Source organism: Scomber scombrus, chromosome 10, assembly GCF_963691925.1.
Source record: "Scomber scombrus chromosome 10, fScoSco1.1, whole genome shotgun sequence".
In the NCBI taxonomy this organism is placed as follows: domain Eukaryota; kingdom Metazoa; phylum Chordata; class Actinopteri; order Scombriformes; family Scombridae; genus Scomber; species Scomber scombrus.
Genome location: NC_084979.1, coordinates 2,470,172 through 2,492,671, shown reverse-complemented (window position 1 = coordinate 2,492,671; position 22,500 = coordinate 2,470,172). Strand labels below are relative to the sequence as shown.

General features: G+C 47.5%; 32 non-coding genes and 1 pseudogene across 32 annotated transcripts; all 33 read right to left on the bottom strand.

Moving 5' to 3' along the window:
• Positions 1-153: 153 nt before the first annotated feature.
• Positions 154-272, bottom strand: LOC133989258 (5S ribosomal RNA). Its single transcript, XR_009926424.1, has one exon. It is a non-coding gene; the product is annotated as a 5S ribosomal RNA (ribosomal RNA).
• A 369-nt stretch (positions 273-641) lies between these two features.
• On the bottom strand, positions 642-760 carry LOC133988903 (5S ribosomal RNA). Its single transcript, XR_009926090.1, has one exon. It is a non-coding gene; the product is annotated as a 5S ribosomal RNA (ribosomal RNA).
• Positions 761-1,122: 362 nt separating this feature from the next.
• LOC133989600 (5S ribosomal RNA) lies at positions 1,123-1,241 on the bottom strand. The gene has a single exon (XR_009926729.1). It is a non-coding gene; the product is annotated as a 5S ribosomal RNA (ribosomal RNA).
• Positions 1,242-1,610: 369 nt separating this feature from the next.
• On the bottom strand, positions 1,611-1,729 carry LOC133989721 (5S ribosomal RNA). The gene has a single exon (XR_009926844.1). It is a non-coding gene; the product is annotated as a 5S ribosomal RNA (ribosomal RNA).
• Positions 1,730-2,098: 369 nt separating this feature from the next.
• LOC133989035 (5S ribosomal RNA) lies at positions 2,099-2,217 on the bottom strand. The gene has a single exon (XR_009926212.1). It is a non-coding gene; the product is annotated as a 5S ribosomal RNA (ribosomal RNA).
• Positions 2,218-2,586: 369 nt separating this feature from the next.
• LOC133989720 (5S ribosomal RNA) lies at positions 2,587-2,705 on the bottom strand. The gene has a single exon (XR_009926843.1). It is a non-coding gene; the product is annotated as a 5S ribosomal RNA (ribosomal RNA).
• Positions 2,706-3,067: 362 nt separating this feature from the next.
• On the bottom strand, positions 3,068-3,186 carry LOC133989719 (5S ribosomal RNA). The gene has a single exon (XR_009926842.1). It is a non-coding gene; the product is annotated as a 5S ribosomal RNA (ribosomal RNA).
• Positions 3,187-3,555: 369 nt separating this feature from the next.
• LOC133989718 (5S ribosomal RNA) lies at positions 3,556-3,674 on the bottom strand. Its single transcript, XR_009926841.1, has one exon. It is a non-coding gene; the product is annotated as a 5S ribosomal RNA (ribosomal RNA).
• A 369-nt stretch (positions 3,675-4,043) lies between these two features.
• Positions 4,044-4,162, bottom strand: LOC133989716 (5S ribosomal RNA). The gene has a single exon (XR_009926840.1). It is a non-coding gene; the product is annotated as a 5S ribosomal RNA (ribosomal RNA).
• Positions 4,163-4,531: 369 nt separating this feature from the next.
• On the bottom strand, positions 4,532-4,650 carry LOC133989715 (5S ribosomal RNA). The gene has a single exon (XR_009926839.1). It is a non-coding gene; the product is annotated as a 5S ribosomal RNA (ribosomal RNA).
• A 369-nt stretch (positions 4,651-5,019) lies between these two features.
• On the bottom strand, positions 5,020-5,138 carry LOC133989714 (5S ribosomal RNA). Its single transcript, XR_009926838.1, has one exon. It is a non-coding gene; the product is annotated as a 5S ribosomal RNA (ribosomal RNA).
• Positions 5,139-5,507: 369 nt separating this feature from the next.
• Positions 5,508-5,626, bottom strand: LOC133989712 (5S ribosomal RNA). Its single transcript, XR_009926836.1, has one exon. It is a non-coding gene; the product is annotated as a 5S ribosomal RNA (ribosomal RNA).
• A 369-nt stretch (positions 5,627-5,995) lies between these two features.
• Positions 5,996-6,114, bottom strand: LOC133989573 (5S ribosomal RNA). The gene has a single exon (XR_009926703.1). It is a non-coding gene; the product is annotated as a 5S ribosomal RNA (ribosomal RNA).
• A 369-nt stretch (positions 6,115-6,483) lies between these two features.
• Positions 6,484-6,602, bottom strand: LOC133989711 (5S ribosomal RNA). Its single transcript, XR_009926835.1, has one exon. It is a non-coding gene; the product is annotated as a 5S ribosomal RNA (ribosomal RNA).
• Positions 6,603-6,971: 369 nt separating this feature from the next.
• LOC133989085 (5S ribosomal RNA) lies at positions 6,972-7,090 on the bottom strand. The gene has a single exon (XR_009926260.1). It is a non-coding gene; the product is annotated as a 5S ribosomal RNA (ribosomal RNA).
• A 369-nt stretch (positions 7,091-7,459) lies between these two features.
• LOC133989710 (5S ribosomal RNA) lies at positions 7,460-7,578 on the bottom strand. The gene has a single exon (XR_009926834.1). It is a non-coding gene; the product is annotated as a 5S ribosomal RNA (ribosomal RNA).
• Positions 7,579-7,947: 369 nt separating this feature from the next.
• Positions 7,948-8,066, bottom strand: LOC133989709 (5S ribosomal RNA). The gene has a single exon (XR_009926833.1). It is a non-coding gene; the product is annotated as a 5S ribosomal RNA (ribosomal RNA).
• A 369-nt stretch (positions 8,067-8,435) lies between these two features.
• On the bottom strand, positions 8,436-8,554 carry LOC133988689 (5S ribosomal RNA). The gene has a single exon (XR_009925887.1). It is a non-coding gene; the product is annotated as a 5S ribosomal RNA (ribosomal RNA).
• A 369-nt stretch (positions 8,555-8,923) lies between these two features.
• LOC133989708 (5S ribosomal RNA) lies at positions 8,924-9,042 on the bottom strand. The gene has a single exon (XR_009926832.1). It is a non-coding gene; the product is annotated as a 5S ribosomal RNA (ribosomal RNA).
• A 369-nt stretch (positions 9,043-9,411) lies between these two features.
• Positions 9,412-9,530, bottom strand: LOC133988688 (5S ribosomal RNA). The gene has a single exon (XR_009925886.1). It is a non-coding gene; the product is annotated as a 5S ribosomal RNA (ribosomal RNA).
• A 370-nt stretch (positions 9,531-9,900) lies between these two features.
• Positions 9,901-10,019, bottom strand: LOC133989235 (5S ribosomal RNA). Its single transcript, XR_009926402.1, has one exon. It is a non-coding gene; the product is annotated as a 5S ribosomal RNA (ribosomal RNA).
• A 370-nt stretch (positions 10,020-10,389) lies between these two features.
• On the bottom strand, positions 10,390-10,508 carry LOC133989152 (5S ribosomal RNA). Its single transcript, XR_009926323.1, has one exon. It is a non-coding gene; the product is annotated as a 5S ribosomal RNA (ribosomal RNA).
• A 369-nt stretch (positions 10,509-10,877) lies between these two features.
• Positions 10,878-10,996, bottom strand: LOC133989707 (5S ribosomal RNA). Its single transcript, XR_009926831.1, has one exon. It is a non-coding gene; the product is annotated as a 5S ribosomal RNA (ribosomal RNA).
• A 370-nt stretch (positions 10,997-11,366) lies between these two features.
• LOC133988942 (5S ribosomal RNA) lies at positions 11,367-11,485 on the bottom strand. The gene has a single exon (XR_009926125.1). It is a non-coding gene; the product is annotated as a 5S ribosomal RNA (ribosomal RNA).
• A 370-nt stretch (positions 11,486-11,855) lies between these two features.
• On the bottom strand, positions 11,856-11,974 carry LOC133988687 (5S ribosomal RNA). The gene has a single exon (XR_009925885.1). It is a non-coding gene; the product is annotated as a 5S ribosomal RNA (ribosomal RNA).
• A 6,874-nt stretch (positions 11,975-18,848) lies between these two features.
• Positions 18,849-18,967, bottom strand: LOC133988686 (5S ribosomal RNA). Its single transcript, XR_009925884.1, has one exon. It is a non-coding gene; the product is annotated as a 5S ribosomal RNA (ribosomal RNA).
• Positions 18,968-19,336: 369 nt separating this feature from the next.
• On the bottom strand, positions 19,337-19,455 carry LOC133988552 (5S ribosomal RNA). The gene has a single exon (XR_009925758.1). It is a non-coding gene; the product is annotated as a 5S ribosomal RNA (ribosomal RNA).
• Positions 19,456-19,817: 362 nt separating this feature from the next.
• LOC133989162 (5S ribosomal RNA) lies at positions 19,818-19,936 on the bottom strand. Its single transcript, XR_009926332.1, has one exon. It is a non-coding gene; the product is annotated as a 5S ribosomal RNA (ribosomal RNA).
• A 369-nt stretch (positions 19,937-20,305) lies between these two features.
• LOC133989226 (5S ribosomal RNA) lies at positions 20,306-20,424 on the bottom strand. Its single transcript, XR_009926394.1, has one exon. It is a non-coding gene; the product is annotated as a 5S ribosomal RNA (ribosomal RNA).
• Positions 20,425-20,793: 369 nt separating this feature from the next.
• On the bottom strand, positions 20,794-20,912 carry LOC133989706 (5S ribosomal RNA). The gene has a single exon (XR_009926830.1). It is a non-coding gene; the product is annotated as a 5S ribosomal RNA (ribosomal RNA).
• Positions 20,913-21,281: 369 nt separating this feature from the next.
• Positions 21,282-21,400, bottom strand: LOC133989247 (5S ribosomal RNA). The gene has a single exon (XR_009926413.1). It is a non-coding gene; the product is annotated as a 5S ribosomal RNA (ribosomal RNA).
• Positions 21,401-21,762: 362 nt separating this feature from the next.
• LOC133989324 (5S ribosomal RNA) lies at positions 21,763-21,881 on the bottom strand. Its single transcript, XR_009926488.1, has one exon. It is a non-coding gene; the product is annotated as a 5S ribosomal RNA (ribosomal RNA).
• A 370-nt stretch (positions 21,882-22,251) lies between these two features.
• On the bottom strand, positions 22,252-22,360 carry LOC133989370 (5S ribosomal RNA; annotated as a pseudogene).
• Between the last annotated feature and the right edge of the window lie 140 nt (positions 22,361-22,500).

The window sequence follows — 22,500 nt, the reverse complement described above, 5'->3', positions numbered from 1 at the left end:
ACCCTCAAAACTACTTGGAAAGTGAGGCGTCTCATTGCCACCTCTCTGCCCTGCATACACACACAGCTGGAATGATTGCAGCTTTGTTTCTCAACGCCCTGTGTGCGGTGATGGAGCAACAGCGCCCTCCTCTGGTGACAGCTGAGAGGAAAAAGCTTACAGCACCTGGTATTCCGAGGCGGTCTCCCATCCAAGTACTAACCAGGCCGTACCCTGCTTAGCTTCCGAGATCAGACGAGATCGGGCGTGTTCAGGGTGGTGTGGCCGTAAGCGAGGAAACAGCCAGCAGAAAGCCCATTTAAAGATGCTGTGACCCCACTGACAGTTCCTCTCACCATCTGAGTGGCGGATAATGGTGTCTCAGCCATCAAACACATGCTATACTTTAACATTACTTTCATAGGAATTGTTGTTTCTCAGGCTATTTGTGTACATGCGCTTATAAGATGATTGCAGGCTTTTAACAGGCTGTAACAGTGACAACAGGAACCCTCAAAACTACTTGGAAAGTGAGGCGTCTCAGTGCCACCTCTCTGCCCTGCATACACACACAGCTGGAATGATTGCAGCTTTGTTTCTCAACGCCCTGTGTGCGGTGATGGAGCAACAGCGCCCTCCTCTGGTGACAGCTGAGAGGAAAAAGCTTACAGCACCTGGTATTCCCAGGCGGTCTCCCATCCAAGTATTAACCAGGCCCGACCCTGCTTAGCTTCCGAGATCAGACGAGATCGGGCGTGTTCAGGGTGGTGTGGCCGTAAGCGAGGAAACAGCCAGCAGAAAGCCCATTTAAAGATGCTGTGACACCACTCCTCTCACCATCTGAGTGGCGGATAATGGTGTCTCAGCCATCAAACACATGCTATACTTTAACATTACTTTCATAGGAATTGTTGTTTCTCAGGCTATATGTGTACATGCGCTTATAAGATGATTGCAGGCTTTTAACAGGCTGTAACAGTGAACACAGGAACCCTCAAAACTACTTGGAAAGTGAGGCGTCTCAGTGCCACCTCTCTGCCCTGCATACACACACAGCTGGAATGATTGCAGCTTTGTTTCTCAACGCCCTGTGTGCGGTGATGGAGCAACAGCGCCCTCCTCTGGTGACAGCTGAGAGGAAAAAGCTTACAGCACCTGGTATTCCCAGGCGGTCTCCCATCCAAGTACTAACCAGGCCCGACCCTGCTTAGCTTCCGAGATCAGACGAGATCGGGCGCGTTCAGGGTGGTGTGGCCGTAAGCGAGGAAACAGCCAGCAGAAAGCCCATTTAAAGATGCTGTGACACCACTGACAGTTCCTCTCACCATCTGAGTGGCGGATAATGGTGTCACAGCCATCAAACACATGCTATACTTTAACATTACTTTCATAGGAATTGTTGTTTCTCAGGCTATTTGTGTACATGCGCTTATAAGATGATTGCAGGCTTTTAACAGGCTGTAACAGTGACAACAGGAACCCTCAAAACTACTTGGAAAGTGAGGCGTCTCAGTGCCACCTCTCTGCCCTGCATACACACACAGCTGGAATGATTGCAGCTTTGTTTCTCAACGCCCTGTGTGCGGTGATGGAGCAAAAGCGCCCTCCTCTGGTGACAGCTGAGAGGAAAAAGCTTACAGCACCTGGTATTCCCAGGCGGTCTCCCATCCAAGTACTAACCAGGCCCGACCCTGCTTAGCTTCCGAGATCAGACGAGATCGGGCGTGTTCAGGGTGGTGTGGCCGTAAGCGAGGAAACAGCCAGCAGAAAGCCCATTTAAAGATGCTGTGACACCACTGACAGTTCCTCTCACCATCTGAGTGGCGGATAATGGTGTCTCAGCCATCAAACACATGCTATACTTTAACATTACTTTCATAGGAATTGTTGTTTCTCAGGCTATTTGTGTACATGCGCTTATAAGATGATTGCAGGCTTTTAACAGGCTGTAACAGTGAACACAGGAACCCTCAAAACTACTTGGAAAGTGAGGCGTCTCATTGCCACCTCTCTGCCCTGCATACACACACAGCTGGAATGATTGCAGCTTTGTTTCTCAACGCCCTGTGTGCGGTGATGGAGCAACAGCGCCCTCCTCTGGTGACAGCTGAGAGGAAAAAGCTTACAGCACCTGGTATTCCCAGGCGGTCTCCCATCCAAGTACTAACCAGGCCGTACCCTGCTTAGCTTCCGAGATCAGACGAGATCGGGCGTGTTCAGGGTGGTGTGGCCGTAAGCAAGGAAACAGCCAGCAGAAAGCCCATTTAAAGATGCTGTGACCCCACTGACAGTTCCTCTCACCATCTGAGTGGCGGATAATGGTGTCTCAGCCATCAAACACATGCTATACTTTAACATTACTTTCATAGGAATTGTTGTTTCTCAGGCTATTTGTGTACATGCGCTTATAAGATGATTGCAGGCTTTTAACAGGCTGTAACAGTGACAACAGGAACCCTCAAAACTACTTGGAAAGTGAGGCGTCTCAGTGCCACCTCTCTGCCCTGCATACACACACAGCTGGAATGATTGCAGCTTTGTTTCTCAACGCCCTGTGTGCGGTGATGGAGCAACAGCGCCCTCCTCTGGTGACAGCTGAGAGGAAAAAGCTTACAGCACCTGGTATTCCCAGGCGGTCTCCCATCCAAGTACTAACCAGGCCCGACCCTGCTTAGCTTCCGAGATCAGACGAGATCGGGCGTGTTCAGGGTGGTGTGGCCGTAAGCGAGGAAACAGCCAGCAGAAAGTCCATTTAAAGATGCTGTGACACCACTCCTCTCACCATCTGAGTGGCGGATAATGGTGTCTCAGCCATCAAACACATGCTATACTTTAACATTACTTTCATAGGAATTGTTGTTTCTCAGGCTATTTGTGTACATGCGCTTATAAGATGATTGCAGGCTTTTAACAGGCTGTAACAGTGAACACAGGAACCCTCAAAACTACTTGGAAAGTGAGGCGTCTCATTGCCACCTCTCTGCCCTGCATACACACACAGCTGGAATGATTGCAGCTTTGTTTCTCAACGCCCTGTGTGCGGTGATGGAGCAACAGCGCCCTCCTCTGGTGACAGCTGAGAGGAAAAAGCTTACAGCACCTGGTATTCCCAGGCGGTCTCCCATCCAAGTACTAACCAGGCCCGACCCTGCTTAGCTTCCGAGATCAGACGAGATCGGGCGTGTTCAGGGTGGTGTGGCCGTAAGCGAGGAAACAGCCAGCAGAAAGCCCATTTAAAGATGCTGTGACACCACTGACAGTTCCTCTCACCATCTGAGTGGCGGATAATGGTGTCTCAGCCATCAAACACATGCTATACTTTAACATTACTTTCACAGGAATAGTTGTTTCTCAGGCTATTTGTGTACATGCGCTTATAAGATGATTGCAGGCTTTTAACAGGCTGTAACAGTGACAGCAGGAACACTCAAAACTACTTGGAAAGTGGGGTGTCTCAGTGCCACCTCTCTGCCCTTCATACACACACAGCTGGAATGATTGCAGCTTTGTTTCTCAACGCCCTGTGTGCGGTGATGGAGCAACAGCGCCCTCCTCTGGTGACAGCTGAGAGGAAAAAGCTTACAGCACCTGGTATTCCCAGGCGGTCTCCCATCCAAGTACTAACCAGGCCCGACCCTGCTTAGCTTCCGAGATCAGACGAGATCGGGCGTGTTCAGGGTGGTGTGGCCGTAAGCGAGGAAACAGCCAGCAGAAAGCCCATTTAAAGATGCTGTGACACCACTGACAGTTCCTCTCACCATCTGAGTGGCGGATAATGGTGTCTCAGCCATCAAACACATGCTATACTTTAACATTACTTTCATAGGAATTGTTGTTTCTCAGGCTATTTGTGTACATGCGCTTATAAGATGATTGCAGGCTTTTAACAGGCTGTAACAGTGAACACAGGAACCCTCAAAACTACTTGGAAAGTGAGGCGTCTCATTGCCACCTCTCTGCCCTGCATACACACACAGCTGGAATGATTGCAGCTTTGTTTCTCAACGCCCTGTGTGCGGTGATGGAGCAACAGCGCCCTCCTCTGGTGACAGCTGAGAGGAAAAAGCTTACAGCACCTGGTATTCCCAGGCGGTCTCCCATCCAAGTACTAACCAGGCCCGACCCTGCTTAGCTTCCGAGATCAGACGAGATCGGGCGTGTTCAGGGTGGTGTGGCCGTAAGCGAGGAAACAGCCAGCAGAAAGCCCATTTAAAGATGCTGTGACACCACTGACAGTTCCTCTCACCATCTGAGTGGCGGATAATGGTGTCTCAGCCATCAAACACATGCTATACTTTAACATTACTTTCACAGGAATAGTTGTTTCTCAGGCTATTTGTGTACATGCGCTTATAAGATGATTGCAGGCTTTTAACAGGCTGTAACAGTGACAGCAGGAACACTCAAAACTACTTGGAAAGTGGGGTGTCTCAGTGCCACCTCTCTGCCCTTCATACACACACAGCTGGAATGATTGCAGCTTTGTTTCTCAACGCCCTGTGTGCGGTGATGGAGCAACAGCGCCCTCCTCTGGTGACAGCTGAGAGGAAAAAGCTTACAGCACCTGGTATTCCCAGGCGGTCTCCCATCCAAGTACTAACCAGGCCCGACCCTGCTTAGCTTCCGAGATCAGACGAGATCGGGCGTGTTCAGGGTGGTGTGGCCGTAAGCGAGGAAACAGCCAGCAGAAAGCCCATTTAAAGATGCTGTGACACCACTGACAGTTCCTCTCACCATCTGAGTGGCGGATAATGGTGTCTCAGCCATCAAACACATGCTATACTTTAACATTACTTTCATAGGAATTGTTGTTTCTCAGGCTATTTGTGTACATGCGCTTATAAGATGATTGCAGGCTTTTAACAGGCTGTAACAGTGAACACAGGAACCCTCAAAACTACTTGGAAAGTGAGGCGTCTCATTGCCACCTCTCTGCCCTGCATACACACACAGCTGGAATGATTGCAGCTTTGTTTCTCAACGCCCTGTGTGCGGTGATGGAGCAACAGCGCCCTCCTCTGGTGACAGCTGAGAGGAAAAAGCTTACAGCACCTGGTATTCCCAGGCGGTCTCCCATCCAAGTACTAACCAGGCCCGACCCTGCTTAGCTTCCGAGATCAGACGAGATCGGGCGTGTTCAGGGTGGTGTGGCCGTAAGCGAGGAAACAGCCAGCAGAAAGCCCATTTAAAGATGCTGTGACACCACTGACAGTTCCTCTCACCATCTGAGTGGCGGATAATGGTGTCTCAGCCATCAAACACATGCTATACTTTAACATTACTTTCACAGGAATAGTTGTTTCTCAGGCTATTTGTGTACATGCGCTTATAAGATGATTGCAGGCTTTTAACAGGCTGTAACAGTGACAGCAGGAACACTCAAAACTACTTGGAAAGTGGGGTGTCTCAGTGCCACCTCTCTGCCCTTCATACACACACAGCTGGAATGATTGCAACTTTGTTTCTCAACGCCCTGTGTGCGGTGATGGAGCAACAGCGCCCTCCTCTGGTGACAGCTGAGAGGAAAAAGCTTACAGCACCTGGTATTCCCAGGCGGTCTCCCATCCAAGTACTAACCAGGCCCGACCCTGCTTAGCTTCCGAGATCAGACGAGATCGGGCGTGTTCAGGGTGGTGTGGCCGTAAGCGAGGAAACAGCCAGCAGAAAGCCCATTTAAAGATGCTGTGACACCACTGACAGTTCCTCTCACCATCTGAGTGGCGGATAATGGTGTCTCAGCCATCAAACACATGCTATACATTAACATTACTTTCATAGGAATTGTTGTGTCTCAGGCTATTTGTGTACATGCGCTTATAAGATGATTGCAGGCTTTTAACAGGCGGTAACAGTGAACACAGGAACCCTCAAAACTACTTGGAAAGTGAGGCGTCTCATTGCCACCTCTCTGCCCTGCATACACACACAGCTGGAATGATTGCAGCTTTGTTTCTCAACGCCCTGTGTGCGGTGATGGAGCAACAGCGCCCTCCTCTGGTGACAGCTGAGAGGAAAAAGCTTACAGCACCTGGTATTCCCAGGCGGTCTCCCATCCAAGTACTAACCAGGCCCTACCCTGCTTAGCTTCCGAGATCAGACGAGATCGGGCGTGTTCAGGGTGGTGTGGCCGTAAGCGAGGAAACAGCCAGCAGAAAGCCCATTTAAAGATGCTGTGACACCACTGACAGTTCCTCTCACCATCTGAATGGCGGATAATGGTGTCTCAGCCATCAAACACATGCTATACTTTAACATTCCTTTCATAGGAATTGTTGTTTCTCAGGCTATTTGTGTACATGCGCTTATAAGATGATTGCAGGCTTTTAACAGGCTGTAACAGTGAACACAGGAAACCTCAAAACTACTTGGAAAGTGAGGCGTCTCAGTGCCACCTCTCTGCCCTGCATACACACACAGCTGGAATGATTGCAGCTTTGTTTCTCAACGCCCTGTGTGCGGTGATGGAGCAACAGCGCCCTCCTCTGGTGACAGCTGAGAGGAAAAAGCTTACAGCACCTGGTATTCCCAGGCGGTCTCCCATCCAAGTACTAACCAGGCCCGACCCTGCTTAGCTTCCGAGATCAGACGAGATCGGGCGTGTTCAGGGTGGTGTGGCCGTAAGCGAGGAAACAGCCAGCAGAAAGCCCATTTAAAGATGCTGTGACACCACTGACAGTTCCTCTCACCATCTGAGTGGCGGATAATGGTGTCTCAGCCATCAAACACATGCTATACTTTAACATTACTTTCATAGGAATAGTTGTTTCTCAGGCTATTTGTGTACATGCGCTTATAAGATGATTGCAGGCTTTTAACAGGCTGTAACAGTGACAGCAGGAACACTCAAAACTACTTGGAAAGTGGGGTGTCTCAGTGCCACCTCTCTGCCCTTCATACACACACAGCTGGAATGATTGCAGCTTTGTTTCTCAACGCCCTGTGTGCGGTGATGGAGCAACAGCGCCCTCCTCTGGTGACAGCTGAGAGGAAAAAGCTTACAGCACCTGGTATTCCCAGGCGGTCTCCCATGCAAGTACTAACCAGGCCCGACCCTGCTTAGCTTCCAAGATCAGACGAGATCGGGCGTGTTCAGGGTGGTGTGGCCGTAAGCGAGGAAACAGCCAGCAGAAAGCCCATTTAAAGATGCTGTGACCCCACTGACAGTTCCTCTCACGATCTGAGTGGCGGATAATGGTGTCTCAGCCATCAAACACATGCTATACTTTAACATTACTTTCATAGAAATTGTTGTTTCTCAGGCTATTTGTGTACATGCGCTTATAAGATGATTGCAGGCTTTTAACAGGCTGTAACAGTGAACACAGGAACCCTCAAAACTACTTGGAAAGTGAGGCGTCTCATTGCCACCTCTCTGCCCTGCATACACACACAGCTGGAATGATTGCAGCTTTGTTTCTCAACGCCCTTTGTGCGGTGATGGAGCAACAGCGCCCTCCTCTGGTGACAGCTGAGAGGAAAAAGCTTACAGCACCTGGTATTCCCAGGCGGTCTCCCATCCAAGTACTAACCAGGCCCGACCCTGCTTAGCTTCCGAGATCAGACGAGATCGGGCGTGTTCAGGGTGGTGTGGCCGTAAGCGAGGAAACAGCCAGCAGAAAGCCCATTTAAAGATGCTGTGACCCCACTGACAGTTCCTCTCACCATCTGAGTGGCGGATAATGGTGTCTCAGCCATCAAACACATGCTATACTTTAACATTACTTTCATAGAAATTGTTGTTTCTCAGGCTATTTGTGTACATGCGCTTATAAGATGATTGCAGGCTTTTAACAGGCTGTAACAGTGAACACAGGAACCCTCAAAACTACTTGGAAAGTGAGGCGTCTCATTGCCACCTCTCTGCCCTGCATACACACACAGCTGGAATGATTGCAGCTTTGTTTCTCAACGCCCTTTGTGCGGTGATGGAGCAACAGCGCCCTCCTCTGGTGACAGCTGAGAGGAAAAAGCTTACAGCACCTGGTATTCCCAGGCGGTCTCCCATCCAAGTACTAACCAGGCCCGACCCTGCTTAGCTTCCGAGATCAGACGAGATCGGGCGTGTTCAGGGTGGTGTGGCCGTAAGCGAGGAAACAGCCAGCAGAAAGCCCATTTAAAGATGCTGTGACACCACTGACAGTTCCTCTCACCATCTGAGTGGCGAATAATGGTGTCTCAGCCATCAAACACATGCTATACTTTAACATTACTTTCATAGGAATTGTTGTTTCTCAGGCTATTTGTGTACATGCGCTTATAAGATGATTGCAGGCTTTTAACAGGCTGTAACAGTGAACACAGGAACCCTCAAAACTACTTGGAAAGTGAGGCGTCTCAGTGCCACCTCTCTGCCCTGCATACACACACAGCTGGAATGATTGCAGCTTTGTTTCCCAACGCCCTGTGTGCGGTGATGGAGCAACAGCGCCCTCCTCTGGTGACAGCTGAGAGGAAAAAGCTTACAGCACCTGGTATTCCCAGGCGGTCTCCCATGCAAGTACTAACCAGGCCCGACCCTGCTTAGCTTCCGAGATCAGACGAGATCGGGCGTGTTCAGGGTGGTGTGGCCGTAAGCGAGGAAACAGCCAGCAGAAAGCCCATTTAAAGATGCTGTGACACCACTGACAGTTCCTCTCACCATCTGAGTGGCAGATAATGGTGTCTCAGCCATCAAACACATGCTATACTTTAACATTACTTTCATAGGAATAGTTCTTTCTCAGGCTATTTGTGTACATGCGCTTATAAGATGATTGCAGGCTTTTAACAGGCTGTAACAGTGAACACAGGAACCCTCAAAACTACTTGGAAAGTGAGGCGTCTCATTGCCACCTCTCTGCCCTGCATACACACACAGCTGGAATGATTGCAGCTTTGTTTCTCAACGCCCTGTGTGCGGTGATGGAGCAACAGCGCCCTCCTCTGGTGACAGCTGAGAGGAAAAAGCTTACAGCACCTGGTATTCCCAGGCGGTCTCCCATCCAAGTACTAACCAGGCCCGACCCTGCTTAGCTTCCGAGATCAGACGAGATCGGGCGTGTTCAGGGTGGTGTGGCCGTAAGCGAGGAAACAGCCAGCAGAAAGCCCATTTAAAGATGCTGTGACACCACTGACAGTTCCTCTCACCATCTGAGTGGCGGATAATGGTGTCTCAGCCATCAAACACATGCTATACTTTAACATTACTTTCATAGGAATTGTTGTTTCTCAGGCTATTTGTGTACATGCGCTTATAAGATGATTGCAGGCTTTTAACAGGCTGTAACAGTGACAACAGGAACACTCAAAACTACTTGGAAAGTGGGGTGTCTCAGTGCCACCTCTCTGCCCTTCATACACACACAGCTGGAATGATTGCAGCTTTGTTTCTCAACGCCCTGTGTGCGGTGATGGAGCAACAGCGCCCTCCTCTGGTGACAGCTGAGAGGAAAAAGCTTACAGCACCTGGTATTCCCAGGCGGTCTCCCATGCAAGTACTAACCAGGCCCGACCCTGCTTAGCTTCCGAGATCAGACGAGATCGGGCGTGTTCAGGGTGGTGTGGCCGTAAGCGAGGAAACAGCCAGCAGAAAGCCCATTTAAAGATGCTGTGACACCACTGACAGTTCCTCTCACCATCTGAGTGGCGGATAATGGTGTCTCAGCCATCAAACACATGCTATACTTTAACATTACTTTCATAGGAATTGTTGTTTCTCAGGCTATTTGTGTACATGCGCTTATAAGATGATTGCAGGCTTTTAACAGGCTGTAACAATGACAACAGGAACCCTCAAAACTACTTGGAAAGTGAGGCGTCTCAGTGCCACCTCTCTGCCCTGCATACACACACAGCTGGACTGATTGCATCTTTCTTTTCTCAACACCCTGTGTGCGGTGATGGAGCAACAGCGCCCTCCTCTGGTGACAGCTGAGAGGAAAAAGCTTACAGCACCTGGTATTCCTAGGCGGTCTCCCATCCAAGTACTAACCAGGCCCGACCCTGCTTAGCTTCCGAGATCAGACGAGATCGGGCATGTTCAGGGTGGTGTGGCCGTGAGCGAGGAAACAGCCAGCAGAAAGCCCATTTAAAGATGCTGTGACCCCACTGACAGTTCCTCTCACCATCTGAGTGGCGGATAATGGTGTCTCAGCCATCAAACACATGCTATACTTTAACATTACTTTCATAGGAATTGTTGTTTCTCAGGCTATTTGTGTATATGCGCTTATAAGATGATTGCAGGCTTTTAACAGGCTGTAACAGTGACAACAGGAACCCTCAAAACTACTTGGAAAGTGAGGCGTCTCAGTGCCACCTCTCTGCCCTGCATACACACACAGCTTAGAATGATTGCAGCTTTGTTTCTCAACGCCCTGTGTGCGGTGATGGAGCAACAGCGCCCTCATCTGGTGACAGCTGAGAGGAAAAAGCTTACAGCACCTGGTATTCCCAGGCGGTCTCCCATGCAAGTACTAACCAGGCCCGACCCTGCTTAGCTTCCGAGATCAGACGAGATCGGGCGTGTTCAGGGTGGTGTGTCCGTAAGCGAGGAAACAGCCAGCAGAAAGCCCATTTAAAGATGCTGTGACACCACTGACAGTTCCTCTCACCATCTGAGTGGCGGATAATGGTGTCTCAGCCATCAAACACATGCTATACTTTAACATTACTTTCATAGGAATTGTTGTTTCACAGGCTATTTGTGTACATGCGCTTATAAGATGATTGCAGGCTTTTAACAGGCTGTAACAGTGACAGCAGGAACACTCAAAACTACTTGGAAAGTGAGGCGTCTCATTGCCACCTCTCTGCCCTGCATACACACACAGCTGGAATGATTGCAGCTTTGTTTCTCAACGCCCTGTGTGCGGTGATGGAGCAACAGCGCCCTCCTCTGGCGACAGCTGAGAGGAAAAAGCTTACAGCACCTGGTATTCCCAGGCGGTCTCCCATCCAAGTACTAACCAGGCCCGACCCTGCTTAGCTTCCGAGATCAGACGAGATCGGGCGTGTTCAGGGTGGTGTGGCCGTAAGCGAGGAAACAGCCAGCAGAAAGCCCATTTAAAGATGCTGTGACACCACTGACAGTTCCTCTCACCATCTGAGTGGCGGATAATGGTGTCTCAGCCATCAAACACATGCTATACTTTAACATTACTTTCATAGGAATTGTTGTTTCTCAGGCTATTTGTGTACATGCGCTTATAAGATGATTGCAGGCTTTTAACAGGCTGTAACAATGACAACAGGAACCCTCAAAACTACTTGGAAAGTGAGGCGTCTCAGTGCCACCTCTCTGCCCTGCATACACACACAGCTGGACTGATTGCATCTTTCTTTTCTCAACACCCTGTGTGCGGTGATGGAGCAACAGCGCCCTCCTCTGGTGACAGCTGAGAGGAAAAAGCTTACAGCACCTGGTATTCCCAGGTGGTCTCCCATCCAAGTACTAACCAGGCCCGACCCTGCTTAGCTTCCGAGATCAGACGAGATCGGGCATGTTCAGGGTGGTGTGGCCGTAAGAGAGGAAACATCCAGCAGAAAGCCCATTTAAAGATGCTGTGACCCCACTGACAGTTCCTCTCACCATCTGAGTGGCGGATAATGGTGTCTCAGCCATCAAACACATGCTATACTTTAACATTACTTTCATAGGAATTGTTGTTTCTCAGGCTATTTGTGTACATGCGCTTATAAGATGATTGCAGGCTTTTAACAGGCTGTAACAGTGACAACAGGAACCCTCAAAACTACTTGGAAAGTGAGGCGTCTCAGTGCCACCTCTCTGCCCTGCATACACACACAGCTTAGAATGATTGCAGCTTTGTTTCTCAACGCCCTGTGTGCGGTGATGGAGCAACAGCGCCCTCATCTGGTGACAGCTGAGAGGAAAAAGCTTACAGCACCTGGTATTCCCAGGCGGTCTCCCATGCAAGTACTAACCAGGCCCGACCCTGCTTAGCTTCCGAGATCAGACGAGATCGGGCGTGTTCAGGGTGGTGTGGCCGTAAGCGAGGAAACAGCCAGCAGAAAGCCCATTTAAAGATGCTGTGACACCACTGACAGTTCCTCTCACCATCTGAGTGGCGGATAATGGTGTCTCAGCCATCAAACACATGCTATACTTTAACATTACTTTCATAGGAATTGTTGTTTCTCAGGCTATTTGTGTACATGCGCTTATAAGATGATTGCAGGCTTTTAACAGGCTGTAACAGTGACAGCAGGAACACTCAAAACTACTTGGAAAGTGGGGTGTCTCAGTGCCACCTCTCTGCCCTTCATACACACACAGCTGGAATGATTGCAGCTTTGTTTCTCAACGCCCTGTGTGCGGTGATGGAGCAACAGCGCCCTCCTCTGGTGACAGCTGAGAGGAAAAAGCTTACAGCACCTGGTATTCCCAGGCGGTCTCCCATCCAAGTACTAACCAGGCCCAACCCTGCTTAGCTTCCGAGATCAGACGAGATCGGGCGTGTTTTTTTTTTTTTCTCTTTTATTATCAAAAAACACAATAATTACACTTCAAACAATATTTACACACACATTCAAAACAAAACTAACACTCAAATTAAAAATAGAAGCTCCTTCAAATATTGAAATCCACACTTCATTAAAAAAAAACCTCTCAGGGTTAGAAAATTAATTATATAACATATCAAAAAACTCCATTAATCAAACAAACCAAAAAACAAAACATATCACAGTAACAAAATCAAATAACCCCATTACTTTAAGAAGCTCCATCAATAGATATCAACACTTCATTTATCTTCCCATATCATCAAAGATACATCACAACCCCAGAAAATGAAAAAAAACAAATTCAAAAAACCAAAACAAACAAATCATAATACACAACAAGATAACATACACCTTCTGGTGAAGCCTGCAGCAAAAACACTCAAGCCAAAATAAAAGAAAAGAAAAAAAAAACCCAATAACAAAAAGTGAAAGCACTCAAAAGGGAAAACACTAAACTCTACATAAGCCTGCAGCCAAAACACTCAGGCCAAAACAAAAAAAATAATAATAAATAAATAAATAAAATTACTCAAAGAAATACAAAATAAAAGAAAAAACAAACAAACAAACAAAAAAAACAACTAACAAGAACAAAAACAAACCCAACAAAACAAAACAGCACCAAACGCAAATTAAGTTCTTAAAGGAGAGGCAAGACTGCTACCCCAGTCTATCTGCACCTCTCCATCTCCCCCTATCCTGATAAGGGTACTACCCCTAATAAACCCTCTGTCAAAGTCCTCTCTGTCTAATGATCCGTACATCATGTTGACATCCTTCTTCAATCCGCTCTTAAATATTGTCCAGACGTCAGCTTTCCTCTTTTCATAATGGGCCAGATTCCTCCTCAGTTTGACCGCAAACCTTGCATGGCTCAACGTGTAGTTCAAGAGACTCACCCCTTCCATTCTTCCTTCCACTCCAAACAACCACAATTCCTTCCATTCCATTTTCTCTACATATCTTTCATTCCAACACCTGTTAATTATTTCCTTCAGTCTCTCAAAATACACCTTCAACTCCCCACATTCAACAAACTCATGCATACACGTTTCTACTCCTACTCTACATACATCACATTCTTTCTTCACATTCACATCAAACTTGCTTATGATTAAATTATTAAAAACCCTATTGTGCCTCAAAAGAAAATCAAAATTCTCACATTCACTACTATTCCATTTCACTCTCAGATTCATCCATATTCTTTTCACATCCATGTCATTCATCACTCTCATCCATACTTTCTCTGCAGCTGGTCTCCTCACATCCCTCCCACTTAAACATTTATACAACACTCTGGTTTTCACACTCATCAGATTCATCCTCTTCTCACTTTCTCCTACATACAACTCAATCTCTCCTTCCTCACCCACCACATTCTCTCTCTCAATCATTTCCATCCACTCTTTGGGCATCCCCCCCTTTATCTTATCCATCACCCCCTCTGCTGTCCCCATCCACATTTCATCCCCCCTTCCCCTCACCTCGTCCACTATTACCTGTGCCCTCATAAACCCTGGTACATATTCATACACTAAGTCCCTCACCTTCCTAAACCCTGCCCTCCACATCAACCTGTTGTAAAGTGTTTTCCCTTCCCATGTAATTTTTGGATTTAAAAACACTGGCTGCTCCCAGACTTGCTTCACATTCTTACATTCATACTTCACACATTTCACAAACTCGCCCCATGATTCCAACACCTCCTTATAATACTCCGACACTTCACTCATCATTCCTTTCTTCAGTTCCATAAACACTGCACTGTCTCCACACCCACCACATTTATCGATAGCTTCCTTTAAAAAAACCTTCCATGTCTGATCCCTGTTGTTCCTTAAATACCTCACCATCATTTTCACCCTAAGAGCTTTCTTCTTCTTTTCTAAATTAATCAGTTTCAGTCCTCCGTCCTCATACTCGTTCTCCATCACCTCCCTGGCTATTCTAACTCCCTTCCCATCCCACAGAAACTCACTCACTTCTCTCTCCACCTCCTTCATCACTCTCTCAGGTACATCTAACACATTCATTACATACACTAACTTACTCATCACTAACGCATTCACAACTACCACCTTCCCTTTCAACCCTAACCCTCTGTGCTTCCAGAACCCTAATGTCTTCCTAATACTATTCACTATCCCTTCATATTGCATATCTCTCCCTTCCTTGTCCTTTATCCCTAAATTAACTCCTAACACTCTGAAATAATCCTGCTTCTCTTTTAACCCTATCTCCATCCTTCCTATGCTCTCCTTTCCTATATACATAATCTCTGACTTCTCTATGTTCACTTTAGCCCCTGATGCCCTCCCATACAGCTCTAAACTATCTAATACTTCAACTATGCTTTCCTTATCTTTCACTGTGACTGTTGTGTCGTCTGCGTATTGATATAATAAACTCTTTTGTCCTCCTGGTAGCTCTATTCCCCTGATTTTATTGTTTTCCCTTAATAGTAGTGCTAGTGGTTCAGCTGACAGCGAGTACAGCAGTGCTGACATTGGACACCCTTGCCTAACCGACCTTTCTAACCTAAACGTGTCTGTGACTATACCATTGATTTTAACACAGCTATGTGCTCTATCATACATCCTCCTGATCCATCCACTTAGCCTATGCCCAAAACCCATTTTCTCCAACACCCTATACAAGTAAGTGTGATCTACCCTATCAAATGCTTTATTTAAATCTAAACTCATTACAACCCCTCCCTTTCCTTTCTTCATATAATCTATAGTGTCTCTGATGCTACTTACTGTGTCTGCTATATCCCTACCTGGTATACTATAAGCCTGCGTGCTCCCTACCACTGTCCCGATAACTTTTTTTATCCTATTGGCTAACACCCGTGCTAATATCTTGTAATCTGTGTTCAACATTGTCAGTGGTCTGTAGTTTTCTAATCTATCCCTATTCCCTTTCTTGTATATGATGCTAACTAGTCCTGTCGCCATATCTGATGTCATCCTATCCTCTTCTTCTATCCATCTAAACAATCTATCTAACACTGGCACTAATTCCTCCCTAAATTCTATATAAAACTCCCCAATAATACCATCTATCCCTGGACTCTTATTCCTACCTAACCCTGCTATAGCTGCTTCTATTTCTCCTGTCCCTATGTTACCCTCACACATCTGCCTATCATCATCACTCACCTTCACTTCCACTTTCTCTAACACCTGCCTCATGCTCTCTTCGTCCACTTCTCCTACGCTAAATAATTCCCTATAAAATTCTTCTACCCTTTCTGCTATCCCTACAAAATCAGTAATTTTCTCTCCCTCCTTTCCTTCTACCTTCTCTAAATAATTCCTCTTCTGCTTTGTTTTCTCTAGCCCTAAAAAAAACCTTGTACATTTCTCTCCCTCCATCACATATCTCGCCCTACTCCTGACTATCGCTCCTTTACACTTCCTCTGTTCTATCTCCTTCAGCTCATCTTTGATTCTTATATAGTTCTTCAAATCACACTCCTCCTCCTCCATCCTCTCTACCTCTCTCTCTAACTCCTCCTTTAATTTTCTCTCCCTCTCTCTCGCTCTCCTATTCCTACCTCTACTATACTTTATGCTCAACTCTTTAATTTCTATTTTCAACTTCTCCCACCACCCCCCTACATCCTCCTCATACATACTGTCCTTCATTCTCCTGTTTATACATTCTCTCACTTTCTTTTTATATTGTTCATCTTTCACCAATTCCCCATTCAAACACCACACACCACCTCCCCTCCTTTCTATTTGTTGATTAAAACTAAACTCTAACACCATGTGATCGCTTAATGCAGTAACTTTATATCCTATCTTCCCTATCCTATCCACTATGCCCTTTGCTCCCAACACTAAATCTATCCTACTTTGCTTTAAAACCCCCCTCACCACTTGTCTCCTAGAAAAAGCCCTCCCCTTTGGATTTCTCTCTCTCCACACATCAATCATTCCTCTGTCTCTCATCATATCTCTCAGCACACCTCTCGACGAATCACTCCTATAACATACACTCGAAGACGCATCTAACCTTCCACACCACACATTAAAATCACCCACAATCATACAGTTTTCCCCACACATTCTCCCCACCCTCTCAAAAAAAACCTTTCTCTCTCTCTCCTCATTCGGTGCATATACATTTATTAACTGAAACTTTTTCCCCATGTGTTCAAATATAATCCCAATCATTCTCCCTTCCCCATCATCCACACACTTTCTAACATTCTCAATCACTCCCCTCTTGACTAGGATTGCCACCCCCCTTGATTTATCCCCCCCATTATTCACATACATCTCACCCATCCATGCTCTCTCAGTCTCTCTCACACACACATCATCCCAGTGAGTCTCTTGCAAACATATGATATCAGAATCACACACCAGCAAGGTTTGCTGTCTCCTGTCTCTGTCTCTGAGCCCATTACCATTGAACGAGGAAAAGCTGAGCGCCATTAGCAAGATTGAAAAGGATGCCAACATGAGTATCTATCATTTCGCAGCTTTCTTTTTAACTTTATCCAAACGTTTGCTATGTCTTTGTGTTTTCGGTCTTTTCCTCACCTCTCCCACTTTCTCCATACTATCATCCTCACTCACTGTTACATCCGAAACCTCCCACTCCATCCCGCTCTGCCCCACACCAACATCCCCACACATCCCCCGTCCCCCCTTCCCCTCCTTCCTTACCCCACTTTTTCCCATGTCTTTTCCTCCACCCGTCCCTCTGACTCCTGCGTCTCTCTCTCGCTCTCCTCCACTGACAGTCTCCATTTCCCTCTCTCCGTCCATCGGAGTTCCCATAATTGTCTCTCTGTCCGTCGGTGTTTCCATAAATGTCTCTCTGTCTCCGTCCTGCTCCTCTCCGTCCGGCTCCTCTCCGTCCGCCTCCTCTCCATTCTGCTCCTCTTCGTCCTGCTCCTCTCCATTCTGCTCCTCTTCGTCCTGCATCCTCTCGGCTCCTGCTCCTTCCCGTCCCGCTGTCGAGTCCTCGTCACCCCCTCCGCTCCGGCTTTGGTCTTCTCCGTCTACCTCCTCCTTACTCCTCCCGCCTTCTCCCGTCTGCTCCTTCTCCTGCCGCTGCTCCTCCTGTTGCTCTTCTTGTATCTGTTCAGTGCATTCTCTCGCATAATGTCCCTGTTTGCCACATTTAAAACAGGTAAAGTCGGGACAGTCTCTCACAATATGTCCCGGTTGAATACATAACCGGCAGACTTTAACCTGCCTATCATGTATTACCCTAAAATGTTCAGCGCCTCCCGCCGTCTCGAATTTTGTTGAGTACGGTAGTGATTTCACCGCCTCTGTGAACCGTACTTTCATGTATCGTGTCCCGTCTGCAATTTCCGTTCCTGGCCACATCCGTCTCCTTATCCGTGATACCGGATTCACTCCCCAGTCACGTAATTTGCTCATTATCGTTTCATCGTCAATGTATGTCGGCAAGTTAATAAATGACACCACCATCTCGTCATTGTTAATTTCTCTTGCCGTCACAGTGTTATTTTGGATTCTCAATCCATCCATAATTTTTGCCTTGCCTTCTTCATTTCTCATGGTTAGCTCGTAGCTCTTTGGGTTTTTAAATCTACAACCAATCACCTCTCCACACTCTTCCTTCACTTTCCGAAGCAGCTCCATCATCGTCGTCCTATCGTTTCCTTCTATCTCCACAACCAATGTCAATCCTTTTGCAAAGATTGTTTTTTCATTTTGTCCGTTGTCCGTAATCCGTGTATTGTATGTCGCCGCCGGTCCAGTTTCTTTCGCCATGCGTTCAGTCCTAAACATTTTAATTCAGGTAGAAAACCCCCCAAACAGCAGGGCTGTCGGGGGAATAATTTCCACACTGAAAAAAAACTACTATCTAACAACTATATACAACGAAAAAAACGAACAAACACAAAACGAAAACGGGATAGATTCAATGCTGCTAGCTGCTACTCACTTACTGACTGCCGTAAAGGTGTGTTCAGGGTGGTGTGGCCGTAAGCGAGGAAACAGCCAGCAGAAAGCCCATTTAAAGATGCTGTGACCCCACTGACAGTTCCTCTCACCATCTGAGTGGCGGATAATGGTGTCTCAGCCATCAAACACATGCTATACTTTAACATTACTTTCATAGGAATTGTTGTTTCTCAGGCTATTTGTGTACATGCGCTTATAAGATGATTGCAGGCTTTTAACAGGCTGTAACAGTGACAACAGGAACCCTCAAAAATACTTGGAAAGTGAGGCGTCTCAGTGCCACCTCTCTGCCCTGCATACACACACAGCTTAGAATGATTGCAGCTTTGTTTCTCAACGCCCTGTGTGCGGTGATGGAGCAACAGCGCCCTCATCTGGTGACAGCTGAGAGGAAAAAGCTTACAGCACCTGGTATTCCCAGGCGGTCTCCCATGCAAGTACTAACCAGGCCCGACCCTGCTTAGCTTCCGAGATCAGACGAGATCGGGCGTGTTCAGGGTGGTGTGGCCGTAAGCGAGGAAACAGCCAGCAGAAAGCCCATTTAAAGATGCTGTGACACCACTGACAGTTCCTCTCACCATGTGAGTGGCGGATAATGGTGTCTCAGCCATCAAACACATGCTATACTTTAACATTACTTTCATAGGAATTGTTGTTTCTCAGGCTATTTGTGTACATGCGCTTATAAGATGATTGCAGGCTTTTAACAGGCTGTAACAGTGACAACAGGAACCCTCAAAACTACTTGGAAAGTGAGATGTCTCAGTGCCACCTCTCTGCCCTGCATACACACACAGCTGGAATGATTGCAGCTTTGTTTCTCAACGCCCTGTGTGCGGTGATGGAGCAACAGCGCCCTCCTCTGGTGACAGCTGAGAGGAAAATGCTTACAGCACCTGGTATTCCCAGGCGGTCTCCCATCCAAGTACTAACCAGGCCCGACCCTGCTTAGCTTCCGAGATCAGACGAGATCGGGCGTGTTCAGGGTGGTGTGGCCGTAAGCGAGGAAACAGCCAGCAGAAAGCCCATTTAAAGATGCTGTGACACCACTCCTCTCACCATCTGAGTGGCGGATAATGGTGTCTCAGCCATCAAACACATGCTATACTTTAACATTACTTTCATAGGAATTGTTGTTTCTCAGGCTATTTGTGTACATGCGCTTATAAGATGATTGCAGGCTTTTAACAGGCTGTAACAGTGACAACAGGAACCCTCAAAACTACTTGGAAAGTGAGGCGTCTCAGTGCCACCTCTCTGCCCTGCATACACACACAGCTGGAATGATTGCAGCTTTGTTTCTCAAAGCCCTGTGTGCGGTGATGGAGCAACAGCGCCCTCCTCTGGTGACAGCTGAGAGGAAAACGCTTACAGCACCTTGTATTCCCAGGCGGTCTCCCATCCAAGTACTAACCAGGCCCGACCCTGCTTAGCTTCCGAGATCAGACGAGATCGGGCGTGTTCAGGGTGGTGTGGCCGTAAGCGAGGAAACAGCCAGCAGAAAGCCCATTTAAAGATGCTGTGACACCACTGACAGTTCCTCTCACCATCTGAGTGGCGGATAATGGTGTCTCAGCCATCAAACACATGCTATACTTTAACATTACTTTCATAGGAATTGTTGTTTCTCAGGCTATTTGTGTACATGCGCTTATAAGATGATTGCAGGCTTTTAACAGGCTGTAACAGTGACAGCAGGAACACTCAAAACTACTTGGAAAGTGGGGTGTCTCAGTGCCACCTCTCTGCCCTTCATACACACACAGCTGGAATGATTGCAGCTTTGTTTCTCAACGCCCTGTGTGCGGTGATGGAGCAACAGCGCCCTCCTCTGGTGACAGCTGAGAGGAAAAAGCTTACAGCACCTGGTATTCCCAGGCGGTCTCCCATCCAAGTACTAACCAGGCCCAAACCTGCTTAGTTTCCGAGATCAGACGAGATCGGGCGTGTTCAGGGTGGTGTGGCCGTAAGCGAGGAAACAGCCAGCAGAAAGCCCATTTAAAGATGCTGTGACACCACTGACAGTTCCTCTCACCATCTGAGTGGCGGATAATGGTGTCTCAGCCATCAAGCACATGCTATACTTTAACATTACTTTCATAGGAATTGTTGTTTCTCAGGCTATTTGTGTACATGCGCTTATAAGATGATTGCAGGCTTTTAACAGGCTGTAACAGTGACAACAAGAACACTCAAAACTACTTGGAAAGTGAGGCGTCTCATTGCCACCTCTCTGCCCTGCATACACACACAGCTGGAATGATTGCAGCTTTGTTTCTCAACGCCCTGTGTGCGGTGATGGAGCAACAGCGCCCTCCTCTGGTGACAGCTGAGAGGAAAAAGCTTACAGCACCTGGTATTCCCAGGCGGTCTCCCATCCAAGTACTAACCAGGCCCGACCCTGCTTAGCTTCCGAGATCAGACGAGATCGGGCGTGTTCAGGGTGGTGTGGCCGTAAGCGAGGAAACAGCCAGCAGAAAGCCCATTTAAAGATGCTGTGACACCACTGACAGTTCCTCTCACCATCTGAGTGGCGGATAATGGTGTCTCAGCCATCAAACACATGCTATACTTTAACATTACTTTCATAGGAATAGTTGTTTCTCAGGCTATTTGTGTACATGCGCTTATAAGATGATTGCAGGCTTTTAACAGGCTGTAACAGTGACAACAAGAACACTCAAAACTACTTGGAAAGTGGGGTGTCTCAGTGCCACCTCTCTGCCCTTCATACACACACAGCTGGAATGATTGCAGCTTTGTTTCTCAACGCCCTGTGTGCGGTGATGGAGCAACAGCGCCCTCCTCTGGTGACAGCTGAGAGGAAAAAGCTTACAGCACCTGGTATTCCCAGGCGGTCTCCCATCCAAGTACTAACCAGGCCCGACCCTGCTTAGCTTCTGAGATCAGACAAGATCGGGCGTGTTCAGGGTGGTGTGGCCGTAAGCGAGGAAACAGCCAGCAGAAAGCCCATTTAAAGATGCTGTGACACCACTCCTCTCACCATCTGAGTGGCGGATAATGGTGTCTCAGCCATCAAACACATGCTATACTTTAACATTACTTTCGTAGGAATTGTTGTTTCTCAGGCTATTTGTGTACATGCGCTTATAAGATGATTGCAGGCTTTTAACAGGCTGTAACAGTGAACACAGGAACCCTCAAAACTACTTGGAAAGTGAGGCGTCTCATTGCCACCTCTCTGCCCTGCATACACACACAGTTGGAATGATTGCAGCTTTGTTTCTCAACGCCCTGTGTGCGGTGATGGAGCAACATCGCCCTCCTCTGGTGACAGCTGAGAGGAAAAAGCTTACAGCACCTGGTATTCCCAGGCGGTCTCCCATCGAAGTACTAACCAGGGCCTACCTTGCTTAGCTTCCGAGATCAGACGAGATCGGGCATGTTCAGGGTGGTGTGGCCGTAAGCAAGGAAAGAGCCAGCAGAAAGCCCATTTAAAGATGCTGTGACCCCACTGACAGTTCCTCTCACCATCTGAGTGGCGGATAATGGTGTCTCAGCCATCAAACACATGCTATACTTTAACATTACTTTCATAGGAATTGTTGTTTCTCAGGCTATTTGTGTACATGCGCTTATAAGATGATTGCAGGCTTTTAACAGGCTGTAACAGTGACAACAGGAACCCTCAAAACTACTTGGAAAGTGAGGCGTCTCAGTGCCACCTCTCTGCCCTGCATACACACACAGCTTAGAATGATTGCAGCTTTGTTTCTCAACGCCCTGTGTGCGGTGATGGAGCAACAGCGCCCTCCTCTGGTGACAGCTGAGAGGAAAAAGCTTACAGCACCTGGTATTCCCAGGCGGTCTCCCATCCAAGTACTAACCAGGCCCGACCCTGCTTAGCTTCCGAGATCGGGCGTGTTCAGGGTGGTGTGGCCGTAAGCGAGGAAACAGCCAGCAGAAAGCCCATTTAAAGATGCTGTGACACCACTGACAGTTCCTCTCACCATCTGAGTGGCGGATAATGGTGTCTCAGCCATCAAACACATGCTATACTTTAACATTACTTTCATAGGAATTGTTG